Here is a 15,568-nt window from a genome sequence, read left to right as displayed (position 1 = left end):
CAGAATGTATGTCCAGGCTTGCTGCAGGCCCGCTGGGTGGCTATTCCTGTGTTCTCAGAGGACCCACCCATGTTCCGTCCCCTGGACTAGGACCAGGAGAAAGGTGCAGAAGCAGAGAAGACACGCTGTGCTAAGGAAGACTCATCTGCCACCTGCAGCTTATAACCAGGGCTGGGTTCATGACCGTGTGACCTGTAACCAAGGCCCTGCGCCTGGAAGGGCCCCACATTTGAGTTCATATGCTCCTGTCCCTGCCTTGAGAGTCCTAATTTTTAAACAAGGAGCCTCAGTTTTGTACCGGGCCCTCCAAGTGATGTATCCAGACCTCGCCATGAGGAACACAGGAATGAATACCCTGAAGAGTGGTCATAAGCCAGGTCTGCGCTCTCTGAGTGGGAGATTTCTGAGAGAGGCAGAGAGCTGATGGGGCGAGCTGGGCACTGATGGTGGTGGTTCCATTTGGGTGATTTTGAGGCGAACCTCGGCTTCCAGTTTTATTGGGTGTGGAGGTAGTCGGACATTTTAATGCTTCATTCATTCATTCATTCATTCATTCATTTAATGTGAATGAACTGTTTCAAACCCTTCAATATACTGGCCCATTAGACAACAATGCTTACGATAAAGTGAGAATCCGTGTGTAAGTTGGGTCCATGGGCCATGGCAGTCAAGGGAATTGAGTCAATTTTCTCTGTGCCTGCCGTGACTTATGAAGCATCTTTTCCACCCTTGAATACAATTCCTTCAACATCTCCAGGAAGAGGGTTTTGCTACTCTTGATTCACAGATGACAAGGGATTTCCTCAGGATAAATCTGGACGTACGCAGGGTCACCTCCTCAGTAGGAGTTGTGAGCCAAGACCCACAGGCAGGTCTTTCTCTGCAAGGGCTCGACCCCCCTCTCTGATGCTGTGCCCCAGGTCGCTCTCTTGTGACCCCTGGGAAACTGTCCCCGGAGGGGAGGGCTGCTCACAGCAGCCACCGGTTTCTACAGACACACAAGCCGTCGCTTCTGTAGTGTGAGTCTCCTTCCTGATTGTGCGTTAGGGTTGGGAAGCGTTTCTGGGTCTGTGTGGGGAGCTCAGTGTCGCCCCTCAGCCTGTTTTAGGCACAGGTGTGCTCGTCCACATGAACCATGAAGTCCACTCTTCTACACACGGTGGGGGGCTGCTAAGGGTCACCTCGTGGTGTCCTTGTGCTTCTATCTTGCCGCAGATGTTTACACACAGAGACACACGCACAAAGCACACGCACAGCATGGTCTCAGGGTAGCCCGACCCACCGCACCTGCACGGGAACCTGTCGGTCTGAGGTTAACCCACCTGCTCTTGCCAGGACTGGTTTAGGAATGAGCATGTGACCCGGTTCTGATCTACGAGACGTGAGGGGAACCCCTTTAGAGAAGCCTTTCTCTGTCTCAAGAAAGAGTCAGGAAACATTTCAGACTCCCTCTGACCTCTCTACACAGCGGCCCTGGGTAAATCACGAAAAAGTAACGTGTGGGTTATTTTCATGTGTACTGTTTCATGTTTTCTAAAAACTGAGGTGAAATGCACAAACATAGAAGTTACCACTCTCAGAGCAGCCATTTCAGTGACATTTATATTTGGAACATTGTGTAATTACCGTTTGCATCTAATTCCAATTCACCATGGTCTCCGCTAAAGGAAACCCTGGGCCCGTTAAGCATTATTACGCACATCCTCCCTTCCCAGCCTCCAGCAACTGCTCATCTGCTCCCTGTTTCTGTGGATTTACCTACTCTGGGCATTTTATGTGCATGGACTCCTACGGCGTGGACCCTTTTGTGTGTGGCTTCTTTCAGTTAGCGTGATGTTTTCGGGTACATCCCTATTTTGGTGTATATATCGGCACTTCCTGCCTTTAGTCGGCTGGATAGTATTCCATCATCTGTACGTACTACAGTTTGTTTATCCATTCACCTGCTGATCAACAGTTGGGCTGTGTCCACCTTTGGCTTATTGTGACTAGTGCTGCTGAGAACATGCGTGTACATGTATTTGTTTGAATACCTGTTTTCAATTCTGTTGATATATACGTAAGGGTGGAATGACTGAGTCATGGGGTAATTATAACTTTTTGAGGACCCGCCAAAGCAACTGTGGCATTTTACACTCCCACCGGCGATGTATGAACATTATGACCTCATTTTTCCCACGATACCAATCTAAGGGAGTCAGGTTATTTGATAAAGGATGCTCCTGGGACTCGAGGGCCTAAAACCCCTTGCCCCTCTCAGTTGGTCAGACGCCAGAATTTGATTCCGTGTCTTTAAAAGTTTTATTCCTTTCCATTGAATTAACTTCTCAGGTCTTCAGCTCCTTCCTTCGGAGAGGAAAACCACAGATCTAGGATGTGTAAGCTTGTCCGGATATTAAGAATTGTGGGGAACCCTCGGCTCAGGGTGCCGGGTACTTAATCTCACATTAACACAAGTCCATGTTTACGTTGCAAACCCAGCATCTAGAATGATACCCAGGCCAATGTAAAGGCTCAGAAGTATGTTTTGAATGAATGAGTCTTGAGCGTTCATATGAGGACTTTCTGTGTCTCTGCGACCTGGCAATCCCGTGCTCTGTCGTGCACCCCTTTGCCAGGGCAGCAGAGCCAGAAGGGTAAGGGACTGGGCGGACCAGATGTGACGTGACTCCCACCATGACGGAGGTCTCTCTGGCCCTCCATGGTGACACTGTGCCGCAGATATGCCAGCGCCCCACTTCAAGGTGAGGGGTCAAGCCTCTCTTCTGGTGTCTCATATAAACAGATATGTCACTGCTACATCTGGACACGTTTGCTATTTATTCATAAACCAGTTTTCATCTTCTGGGACTTCGATGTTTTCATGCCATTCAGAAGTAACGAGTACCAGTTGCAAATAATGGGTATGTTTTGTAGTTAACAGAAGTCTTCCCAGATCAATAGGGTTAGTATGTGATACTGTCATCTGGGCATAGTCATAAATTTGAAAAAAAATAATAATAATGCTGAGCCGACTGAAAAGCTGGAACTGGAAATAGATTACAGTATTTTGCCCCCAGGTTTTGGCAGCAATTGAAACAGTATTTTGAAACAGAGCAAACTGACATTTCTCTGACTTCAAAAGTTCAGGGTCTGCAAGCGGGACACCTGGTTCAGTGGCACAGAACAGCCTTCCAGAATTCCGGTCTGGGCTTTTGTTATGCAAAAGGTAACCAAGGCCAGAGGGCGGCCTGACCCTTCCAGGAAAGGCTGTTTTTACTTCTTCCCTAGGGAGAGTGCTCCCCGAAGCCCAGAGAGAACAGGAAAAAGAAGAGTAAAAGGCAGAAGAAGGCGGGTGTTGACAGGAAATCAGGGCTCTCGAAGATGAGTGGGTTCTGGGATTATTTCACAGAGTTCAAGTTCGTACAATGCCATGAAGCATCTCCACTGTCAACAGATCAAATCAGACCCCAGCCTGCACTGTTAGGGACACTGAGTTGTCTCTGAACGTCTGGGAGAGCTTCTGGCCGGCTGTCCTCTCTGCTCCTCTCGGTCTGCATAGACTCTCTCGTTTTAGTTCACTGACGTGCTAGCAGAAATAGGGTGCGCGGCACTGGGGTGGGCCCAGTGAAAGAGACCCGAGGCCCCCGGAAGGTGATGAGTCTGTGATCACCTGTCTGCACGGAGTGTCTGAGGTCGCTGGCCCTGCTGTTGACCTGTTGTTCTTGCCAAGGCCTCGTTCACAGTGAAAGCAGAGCGGGGTGGCGGTCCCCCAAAGCACGCGCGTCCGAGGCGCCTGCCCTTAGCTCCCCCGACTCCTAGTCTGGGGTCCCGTGGCCTCCCGTGGCAGGTCCCTCAGGAAGCTGGGAAGGCGGTGTTGGCCCCTGTGGAGCCAGGCAGCTTCTGATCTAATTAAAGAGCATCCTCTTGGTGAGTGCTGAGGGCAGGAGGCGTCCTGCGTGGGGGCGCCACAGGAGCTGTCCCTGCCTCCCGGGACAGGTTGTCATCCCTCCTCTGCGCGTCCCGCAGCTGTCATCGAGTGTCCATCGTGTTCTGAGCCTTGCTGGGGGGGTGACATACAAAGCTGTGAACAGGGCCAAGCCCGTGTTGTCATGGAAGCCACACCCTAGCAGGGACAACAGATGAAAAGAGGCCATTAAGGGCTGTCATGACCGGAAGTGCTATGCAGAAGATGGGGAGAGGGGCATGAGAGGGAGCTGTTCTAGACGGCAGGTCTGGAGAAAGCCTTGGGAAGGCACAACCCCTGCAGCATTTAGGGGAGACTCCAGGGGCATCGGTGAATACCAGAGTCCTAGGGCAGGGGTGATGTGTCCGAGAAAGTCAAGACTGGCCAGAGGAAGAGTCCCCAGGATGAGGCCCTGAAGGGCAGGGTCTCCAAACCTCAGCGCTCTTGACATTGGGGGCTAGATAGTTCTTTGTCATTGCGGACAGAGGTGGGTCAGAGTCCTGTGCGTAGCAGGACAGTTAGTAGGATCCCGGGCCTCTCCGCACCAGATGCCATTAGCACTCTCATAGGTTGTGACCACCCACAATGCTCCTGGATATTGCCAGATGTCCCTGAGGAGGTGGTAAAATAGCATTGCCCCTGGGTAGGAGCCACTGTATAGGTCATGGCAAGAATGGGGTCTTGGCAATGACCTTGAGTTTTATTCTAATTACAGTGGGACTCCATTGGAGGTTTTTAAGCAGAGTGCTGCGATATGATTGACGCTTCAAAGGTAGCAAGAGTGACCAAGGGACCCATGGTGACTCCAGAAAGAGAGAAGAGCAGGACCAGAAGCTTGGACTTCTACAAAAGATCTAGCTTAGGAAGAGGGTCCCTTCTTCATGGGTGCCCCCGGTATCACACCACAGCATAAAGAGACCCTTCTCTGCCATCCAGCACCAGCTCCAAGGTTGCCACGTCAAAGGAAGGGCATCGGGAAAAAGTGTCAGCTTCTTGGGTGGCTGAGGCTCAGCGGTCTCCAGGCCGTGGGTTGGCCCACATAGAGTCTAGGAGATCTGTACCCAGTGAACCTTGGGCAGATGGCCCCTCTCTGGCTCTGACTATGCACAGCCACAAGGAGCGCCCAGTGTCGGGGCCACTAGAACCAGCCAAAAACCAAGCTTTCATGTTGGAGGGTCACTCAGGTCCCTGCAGTCCTTTGTGGGGCCCTGCAGATGCCATCGTCCTGCCAGCCTGTGAGCCTCTGAGCGGTGCACAGGTCCCTGTTAGTTGTTTCCAGAGACATGGCCTCACAGCCTGACTCCAGTCCTTCACTGACTCATCTTCCCCGGCGCCGCTCTCGCATGTTAGTGCTCCCCGGGGTTTTGTCCTCAGAGCTCTGCACGCCCCAAGTCTAGACACACTCCTAGGGAAGCATGCTCCTTCCCAGAGCTGTAACTAGCCCTTCCGCGTGGGTGACTTGTGCGCTTACTTTCCCAGTCTCCCTATCTCTGGGGCTCTGGGCCTTCCCCCAAGGAGGAAGTCCCTCACCTAGGCAAGAAACTTGAAAGGCACTTTGATTCTTTCCTTTCTCCTCTTTTCCCAGTTCAGACGGCTCACAGGATCTTTGTGACTCCATAGTTTTCCTTGAATGTGTCATGTCCTGAATCATATTCCCAGTGCTTGCATCTGGTCACGCCATTCCCCTCTGTAAAAGCTAATGGGTTTCCATCGCCTGTTGACAAGTCCCAAGTCCAGTTTCCGTAGCATGCGACCTTTCCCACCCGGAGAACTCTGGTTCCAGCCCCGCAGACACCAGCTCTGCTTCCTAAAACAAAACAGGTTTCTTTCATCTGATCTAATGGCTCCATCATCAGTGTCTTTCCCTTCGTCCCTTCTCAGCTTTGCAAAACCATACTCATCCCTACAGACGAGGATTCCGGGGACCACAAAGCCGTCTTCTCCGGGGCCAGTCTCCCAGTTCGTGTTCTGGTCCCCAGGGCCTGTCACCTGCCTGTGTCTCTTACTTAGGCAGGCTCCTTTACTCTTGTAGCCACGTCAGATCCATCCTCGGAGCCCGATCAAACCTTGTATTATTCTCGACATTCAATATCTTCTGTGATTACTTCTGATGGAAAGCATTTCCCTGTTCTGACATTCCTCAAACTCTGCGATCAGCGTGAGGCCCGTGACTGGGGTGCGCAGCAGAGGGTCACATGCTTCCAATGGAACTAGAGTCAGTAGAACAATCGGGGGAGCAGAAATAAGAAGGTATACATTTTCATAGAACTTTTATGCCTCAGGTCTAGAACAGTTTGGGAGAGTGTTGAGTGAGAAAAAAGTAAAAATACAATAGTTTTATCATTGTCATGAAAGATTATTCAGATTGCTTAGCCAGGGAGAAACTGCAGAAGATGTCGCCCCGCACCCAAATAAGTGTGATGGTGGTCAGGACCGCGCGGTCCCTGTTCTCTTCCGAGACCTCACTCGGGGAAATACAATGAGACTGAAACATAGTTATCAAAATAGTTTTTAACTAATAATTGTAAATAGTAAATAGAGACAATTATGCTTCTTTATTTAACTCATTAAATAATGAGGGCTCTTACTAAGATGAATGACTTCTGGGTAGTGATGAGCGTACGCAATGTTTTAATACGTGGGCAACAACTGCAATGTGATTGGAAACTATCTGTGATTTCTACTGGCAGGAAAGTCATAAGAACTTGTCATACTACTTACTGTCATTGGTTGTCTATATTCAAGATTACAGAGGATACTCCATTTGAGTTAAAGGTTAGTAAAAATAAAGCGGTATTTAGGCCTCACCTGGTTCACAAAAGTCCTAACCATGGACGATCCCCTGAGATGCAGAAGGACTAGTTTGTCTCTCCTCTGTACTGGATAAGCAATCCTTTGAGAAGCTACCTTTAGAGAAACATCAATATATGTCTAGGGGGCTCTTAGCTTCTCACAACAGCCAGCCCTGCTTCCTGGAGGCAGGCAGAGATGGATGCCACTGCCCGTGGGGAATGACCCAGAACTCAGGGGACTCCAGCCACGCCTCCCGCCGTCCCGAAGCCATTTGCTGGACGCTCGGCAGAAAGGGCCCAGGGCCTTGCCGGGCGGGGGCCCGTTTCTCCAAAAGGCTGTGTGCTCAGAGCCAGCATCCAAAGTGTAGCACCGCTCCTCCCCTGGGCGGGGGTCATGGGTCCAGGACTCGAGGGGCGGAAAAGGGAGGGGTCTGCTAGCGACACTCGTGCTTCCTGCTCATGACCTTCCGCTTTGCGGGCCTCGCAGTCTGGGTACCACAGGACGGAGCTCCCACCACGGGACACAGCGATGATTTTGTGGAGCTGGAAGTTCAGACGGCTGTCACTCAGCTGGTTCGGACTCCACAGGCCTCTGAGCGAGGAGGCAGAGAAGGGGGTTACGGTGCCGGCCGGCAAGGCAGCGTGGGACCGCGGTTGCCCCGTGCAGGTCAGGAAAAGTGTGCCTGGGATACAGGAGACCCCTCACGGTGCCTCTTAGTGTTCCCAGCCCTCGGACTTGACCTCCTCCTCTGCAGAAGAGGTTAGTGCATTTGGGGGTGTGGCCAGGATAGTTACGGCGTGTCAGGCAGCACCGCCCCCTTGCTCTTCTCTTCATTGGGAGATGAAGCATGGCTCAAGGGACTTGTCTGGTGCCAGGTTGACAAGGGGTGAACTTGTGATGGCTGATTTCATATGTCAGCCTGACTGGGCCATTAAGGGCCTGGATATTTGGTAAAACATTATTCTGGTGTGTCTGTGAGGGTGTTTCGGGGTGACTTAACGTTGACACTGACGGGCTGAGGAACAGACATGGCAGTGGGTGGGGCCTCATCCACACACATTCTATGGGTGCTGTTTCTCTCGAGAATCCTAATTAATATCAAAATAGGTATCAAAAGAGTGTTTCTAAAAACTATAAATAAATACGGTTATGCTTCCTTATTACCTCGTTAAATAACAAGACCTATTGCCAAGGTGAATGACTAATTTTAAGAAATGATGAGGAGACAGGGTATTCTGATACATTTTCAACACCTGTAACGTGGTTTGAAAATATGTGTGATTTCCATTAGTGAGAAAACAATGTCCTAATACATGATTGAAGAAAATGCCACAACTAAGTTAGAGGGCAGTAAAAGCGAAGGGATGTTTTTGTCCCGATCCCTCTCACAAAGATCCCAGGGACCCCTCTGGGCCCACACAGCCAAGGAAAGAACCTCTCAGATGAAGAAAGACTATGTTCACCCCAATCCCCCCACCCCCTCTGGATCGACCGCCCTTCCGGAACTACCTGGAAAGGAGCATGTGAATCGCGGCCCTTTGATTCCCAGGACAACCAGACATTAAACGACATCGTGTGTAAAGAGGACGTGGCCCTTGGTTGAAAATGAGAGAGAATCAAGTCTCCTTTCCCATGATCAATTGGTCTTGGGGACAAACATTGAATCTCATCCTCAGACTAATCTTGGCCCGTCTGGGCCCCCAGCCTGTGGTACTTGCAGGTAACAGACACTCAGTAATTATTTGCTGGATTTATGACCATGGATGAATCAATGACCCTATAAAATATCACTTAGCGTTGCTCAGGGAGCCCTGGACACACACAGGTGGTCTCATTACCTGTTGTTCCCCACCGTCTTCCTTCTTCTCCGGTCTGGTCTTCGTTGTGGGTTTTTCCCGGGAAGAAGACAAGGCTGCACCCCTAGGAGCTCTGCATTCTCTGCTTAACGGATCCTTTTCTAAAGACAGAGAGAGCAGGAGCGACCCTCTCCCCTAGAGGTTTCACCATTTTAAACAGCCGTACTTGGTGTTAATGAACCTACACATTAATTTTAATGCGTGCCCCGAGGAGAACTAGAAAATAGAAAAAGAGGAACAAATATTTATCCAGTCCTACAACCCAGATATACTTACTATGAACATTTTAGCGTGTTGGCTTCAAGACTGTGTTAGCTTTTGCATAGTTCTTTTTTCCCGGTGGGGATTTCAGTCAAGGAAATGGGGAAGGGGGATTGTATATGGGTGTGATGGCTCTGGCATATGGAATCTTGCTTCCCTTCCCCATCATTTACTTTAACAGTTTTTTATTATATACATATAAAGTATACATATGTGTGTATGAATATATGTATCTGTATATAATGCTTTTATTTATCACTCTCTCTTTAATGGCCCCATACTCTGAGTTAAAATAACCTCAAATGCTGATACCATATCTCTGTTTTCGTATTCTCCTGCATTTTGGTCTTGAAATTCTTCACTTCATTAACAACTCTTCAGAGACATTACTTACTTCGATTAGATGGGTGGTGTCTCTGTGTGTGTGTGTGTGTGTGTGTGTGTGTGTGTGTGTGAGTGATATAACTTTCTACTTGTCTTCAGCAGAGAGTTGGTCCAAATCATTTGGATCACCTTCTCCTCTATTTCGGGAAGTAAAAGTCTGGAATCTATTTTTTCAAAAGTCTGTCTTTGTAAATTATTATTATGAAAGGAGACTCCGGAATGTAATATGTTTAATTTCAGTATTTTTGAACCTATTTTACTCCAGATTTCTTTGTTTTCGTGAAGCAGCCTGTTGCACAAATGTCCTATGGCATCTCAACTTACAAAAGGCTTCGGTTTCACAAAGCTCTTCTTAGGAACTTCGCCTTTAAGTTCAAAGTGATGCTGAACAAGGAGCCATTGTATTCGCGCTTATGCAAAGTTAAGCTACAAGAGATGAACCGTTTGATGGTTTTGTCGTGACTCATCCCGCTCCACGGAACAATTGTCATTTCTTCACCACTTTCTTTTTTAAAAAATGATTTCCACTTTCATTGCCACTGGAATCACACACACCGGGAACGTGGGTTGGTCAAGGGGTCACCAGGGGACAGGTATGTAATGATATTTGCAAATATGCTTTCTTTTGAAATAGGTATAAATTCACAGGAAGTTGCCAAAGTAAGACATGCATTCCAAGGGTATTCTTCACCCAGTGTTCCCCAAGGATGACCTCTTATGCAACCAATGTACCGTGTCGAGATCCAGAAGTTCATGTTGGTACAATACTATTAACTAGCCTGCAAATGTTGTTCAGCTTTCACTGCTTTTTACATGCACCTGTGTGTGTGTGTGTGTGTGTGTGTGTGTGATTCTAAGCAGCTTTTATCTATGTATAGATTCATGTAAATACCAACACAACCAAGATACAGAACTGTCCTATCGCCCTGAAGGACCTTCCTCCTGCCGCTCCTATATCTTCCCTGCATCACCTTTGGCCCCAGGCAGCCGCCCATCTCTCTTCAATCTCTGTACTTTTGTCCTCCCAAAATATTATATAAATGGACTCAAACAGCATGTAACTTTGAGGTTTCCTTTCTTTACGAAGCTAAATGGCCTTGAGGGATTCATCTAGTAACAACGTTTTTACTTGGCCCAACATCTTTTCTACCGTCTCCTTGGAAGATGACATTGTTTTCCCACTTTCTTTCTTTAACATAATGAGAAACTAAGACACAGAGAAGACAGGTAACAGTCTCAAATCATGACTCAATTAACAACGGCTTTCTGACGTTCTGGTGCAGTTGCTGACTACAGACTTTGTTTCCCCTAAAACCACCTCTTCTTCTTTCTGACTCATTTGGAACAACAGGTCAGTTGAAGGTCATGGTTAATAAACAGAATCCAAATATTTAATCAGAAATGTGTTTTACGAAAATCAAATCCTTGACTTTGCCTGCAACAACTACAGCTTTATTCTACTGGAAAGGACTACAGAGTGGGTAATTTGGAAATTAAACACAAGCTTACTGTTGAAAGAATGTCTAAATCTGAATAGAATTTCTAAACTCTTAGCTCGAGTCGATTACTTCAAAAACAAGAGATGAATGCCCTGCCTGTGTCCACAAGTGACATTTCCTAGTTTTCTTCTTTATCTCCTCTCATCTTTGGGGGTTTGCCTAAGGTCACCGAGTTTTGAGTAAACCGAGTAAGTATTCAACAGCTTTCTGCTTTGGCAGGGAATGTCTCTGGAGAAGGCAAGAATATTTCCTGAAATCCAAGAACAGACATTAACAATTCCATAATCACTCTTGAACAATCTTTGAAAAGAAAGTACAGGGTAGACAGAGGCCTAACATGTCTCTGAAATCATGTTTTCTCAAGTGACCTCCCAGGGCCCTCCAGTGTCAGTGGCTGAAGCTTTCCTCTCCAGGCGTCACCTGAGGCCCAGAAGCCCCTCTGAGGACCAGGGTCCCGCGTAAGCTCCACTCGAGGTCTGACGAGTCTGTACCAAGTGGAGAGACGCTTGGAATGGGTAGAGTCTAGGAACGAGACGAGAGGGGCTTCCTTGTGCCGTATTCTGTGTGACCGACGCACCTACCCGAACACCCTGCTGGAGTTATGTTGTTTGGGAGAGTAGGAAACTTTCTTCTCGGCCCAGTACATGTACCGGGGACATTTTAACCCAAGGAGCCGCATCCAGGCTCTCAAAGATATGAATATCTCGGGCACGGTCTCTGGCAAACCAGCTTCTCATCCACCTTCAGAGCTGTGTTAGATTCTGAGGCTGTGGCCATGGTTGGGGGGGGGGGCAAAGGGGAAAACCAATGGGCCAGCGGTAACAGCATAATCTATAAAATAGACTTTAAACAATTAGTGATTTCCTCTGTAGATACCAGGGTTGATTTTGCGTTTGGGGCATTAATTCACATAACTGGTCCCTATCTGCAATAATAGTTTAACGGTGCTCTCCGTTTGGGGCTTATTTAGTCCTTTTCTTCTGATGTTTCTTTATCATAACTGGATTTTTTAAAGTTTGACTCAAAGGAGAGGTACCTTGCAAGGTATTTCCATCGGTTTTGAACATGATAAACATTAGAGTGGCTGAGAACAGACCTGGGAGTTGGGAAGTGCTTATCTAAACAGAGGCTGACTCTGAAAACCTTACCACTCTCCTGTTGGAGCTTAATGACGGGTTTTTCTTTCAAGTGAGGAAGACTGTCTGAAGTTTCCTAAGCCAGGGGCGTCACCACTGACCAGGAAAGGAAGGCCTTTCCTTACCCCACCAAGCTGCTGTTTGGAGGACTAAGACCAGTTACGATGTGGACATTTTAAGTTGCAAAAAATAGGCTGACAAGGCTGGATATTGAAGCTAATGTGCCCTTGGAAAAAACAACAGCCTTTTTCTAGGAAAAGAGCTTCAACAAGCCTTATTTTAAAACATAATAATGCTGGATGTATAGCCGTCAGATACCTCTTAACAGATAACATTTGGGTGAGTTAACCACAAAGGTCCCAGCTATGCACTAAACTTTCCTCCAAATTAGAAACTCGTGGGTATAAAAAAATAAGGGGGGGGGAGATTCACAGCTTTTTCCTCACACTATAGAGTAAAAGCCACCCACTCAGTTTTGGGGTTCCGCACCCCTCCCCACCCGCCGTAGATCAAAGAGCTCGAAAACTGAAAGCTGACAATCTAGGGATATTTTTATGATGCAAGGGGGAAAAATCATTTTGCTGTTTCCATCCCATGTGGAAAAGTGAATAATTATATTGGGAGGGGAAAGCTCTAATATTCAAAGAAACCCTACTAAGTGCCTATATTACTTCTCACTTTGTACCTGGTACAAAGACCGAAGGGCTTCGTGGCAATGCGTGGGAAGGAAGCTGCATGGGAAATGAACATTTCCAAGAATCTGTTTCTGAGGTTTATAATTTGTGGGCTTTTACTGAGTTCTCCATGGTGGCCGGGTCTCTACAGGTAAATTCCTGCCTTTGTTATTGATACTAACTGGGCACCCGCGGACTTCAGAAAGACCACGAGACAAAATACCAAGTGTTGCCCTCAAAGACCATCAACAATGAGTCTATTTTGCAGAAACCCCACCCATCTAACAATGCAATCATTTCTATCGACTTTTTTTTTTTTTGAATATGCCTCCCGAAGATGAGGTTGTCCCAACTTGTAGAAACAACAAACAATCTTGAGAGATTAAGATAAATGACTGCAGGCTTCTTTTAATTTTCTGCACACCCTTGGTGAGAATAAAAGAATCACTATCCTTAAATAACTGTACAATTACATCACTGATCAACTATGTCCCTAGTGGATTAGAACTCACGGCGAGACAAGACGTGGGAAAGGGATTGCTTTGGGGTAAAACCCCTCAGCGATTAAAAACTCCAGACGGAGAGCCCCTCTCTCTGCCCCCTGCAGCATCCCACCCCACGCCCCCACCCCCGCCTGGGAAAACACCAGAATGTTTGGTTCAGGGAGCGTGGCGGAGCTCTGGTTGTATTTTCTGTCTCCCTAAGGTTCATCATGAGAACATGGGGAGCTGTGGGTTGGAAGTGGTTGGGAGGAAAGTGTTTTCAGGCCTTATAAATGCTGACTATTTTGAGAAAAACCACACTGGATTGAAAATTCATTCAAGCAGGGTTTTTTTTTTTTTTTTTTTCCTTCTGCTATTTTACGGTGAGCGTGGGTTCATCTTGGAGAGACCCCTGGGGTTGGTTGTGTGTTGAGGTACCTGCAGAGCCCTGCGGGGCAACATCATGATGGGAGAGCGAGCAAGTCACTCAAGGTGTGTTCTGCTCGGGGGACAGCGATGGTCAGGGGGCCAGAGCTGAAGGCTGGGAGCCTAAACAGCTTTTCTCTGGAGAGTGAAGCCTGAATGACAGCCAACCAATAGGATTCTTTAAGGTTTTCTTTGAGCAAAACGATGTTTAAAATTGTGCTTCCGGACTGATTTATTCCGTATGTCACTTTGGAGGACCGGGTGACTATTTGCACATCAGAGTGTGCTTCCTGTAAGGCCTGGGGATGATCATGACAGTGAGGATGATGATGAGCCACCCGTGACCCACAGATGGTGGCGTTTTCGGCAGCCCAGCCCGGGCTCTGCTGCTGCGCTCTCTGCCAGTGGAGAGGGGACTATGAATACCTACAGGGACATTTTGCAAACCTTCCTTGATAAATTAAATAAACTTGGGGACACACACTTCGATAAGGAGGAGCATGCCCACCGCGTCATAGTCTTGCTGAAGGCGTCACCCTCCGCGCAGAGCGATCTGTGGAACGGCAGCGGGAGCGTCCCCCTGAAAGGAAGCCTGTCAGGCGGCCTTACGTGGGGGTCCGCCCACGTGCGGTCAGCGCTCCGCCTCCTCGCGAGCCATGCAGCGTGTGGGGCGTCAGGTGTCGTTTGCAGACGCAGAAGGAGGTAAAGGGGTTTCCAAAGGCCGAACAGTGTGAGATTTCGGCAGCGTCTCTGACATCGAGGGCAGAGCCACACGAATAAGAAGTGAGGGGGACATTTCGGAAGCTGTAGCATTGAAACATGTATCCAGCGGCCTCGCGACAATCGCTTTCTGCTGGAAGGACGGCGGCCAGGTGTTCGCAGGGCACAGCCGGCAGGCTCCTGCCTCCTTTGGACGCCTCCGGCGCCTGCGCAGGACGGGTGGACAGCTGGCACCCTGCGAGGACGCTGGCACTTCCACTGTGCCGAGGGCCCCGGGACCCGCCTTCCGTGGCCCGCAGGCCGACATGCGCCGTTCTGTCATTCCCAGGGAGGGTATGTTTTATTTCTACCCCCCTTCCAGGACGTGGCCCTTCCCAAGGGGCCTGTGGCAACTTCTCGTCACCCGTCACCATCTCTAACCAAACCGGGCAGAGGTCAGGCTTGACCCGAAGCTGAGCCTTGTCAGGGAAACTTCTGCAAAGGGCCCTCTAGACCGACTCTCTCGGTGAAATGCCACCAACGCAAGCCTTTGACTTCAGCCTTAGCAGAGCAGCGGGCAGATGCCCAGTGGGAAACTTCCAGCGTGAGTGTTTTCAGACACGATGCGCTCCCTTTAAAGATTGTTCATAGGCTGCATCCTTCTGATTTGCGGGACGTGGTTAAATGCTTCTGGATCCAATTCTAACATACACTGAACTCATTTTGAGGGATTGCTGCTATTTCTATAAAACAAGGAGTGGGTTTTTGTTTACTCGCTTACCCTTTCTGGTCTTAGAGGTGGTGGTCATAGAAGGAGAAATTTCCTTGCTACCTTTGGTCTGGAATCTAGGTTTCTGCTCATGTCCTGCTGTAAATGTCAGGGACTGACATTCTATGAAAACACTATTTGGCAATCATTTGCTCTGGATACAAGGTTTTCAACCGTGGCTGCCCGTGGTAATCATCTGGGGAGACATTAAAACTCTGCACACTGGGGACACATCCCAGGCCCTGGAAGTCAATATCTCTAGGGTGGCACCCAGGCACCTGCGTTTTCTAAGCTCCCTGGGGATTCCAATGTGCAGCCAAACTTGAGGCCGTTCATCTGTGTGAATGCTGAGTTTTCCAGACGTGCCTGATGATTTCTCTAACTGCTCCCAGGACCCTGGCCTGGGAACTTGGATGTAGTAAGTCTGGGCTGGGTCCCGAGAACCTGTGTTATTAGCAAGCATTTTGACAGTTCTGACTCTCAAGCATTTTGGGTCACTGAGCTAGCTAGCCACGGCTGCTTCTGGCCTAACACTGAGTTATTCTAACGCGCAGTCTTGCTGGACGGGCTTCTCCCAGAAACGGCATTCCGAAGCTGACATGGTCAGTAAAACATTCAGTTCTGCCCGGGGATTAGCGCTCTG

The sequence above is a fragment of the Furipterus horrens genome, unplaced genomic scaffold (assembly GCF_987537825.1).
Source record: "Furipterus horrens unplaced genomic scaffold, mFurHor1.1.pri manual_scaffold_1, whole genome shotgun sequence".
NCBI classification, from domain to species: Eukaryota; Metazoa; Chordata; class Mammalia; order Chiroptera; family Furipteridae; genus Furipterus; species Furipterus horrens.
Note: the sequence above shows the minus strand (reverse complement) of the source record.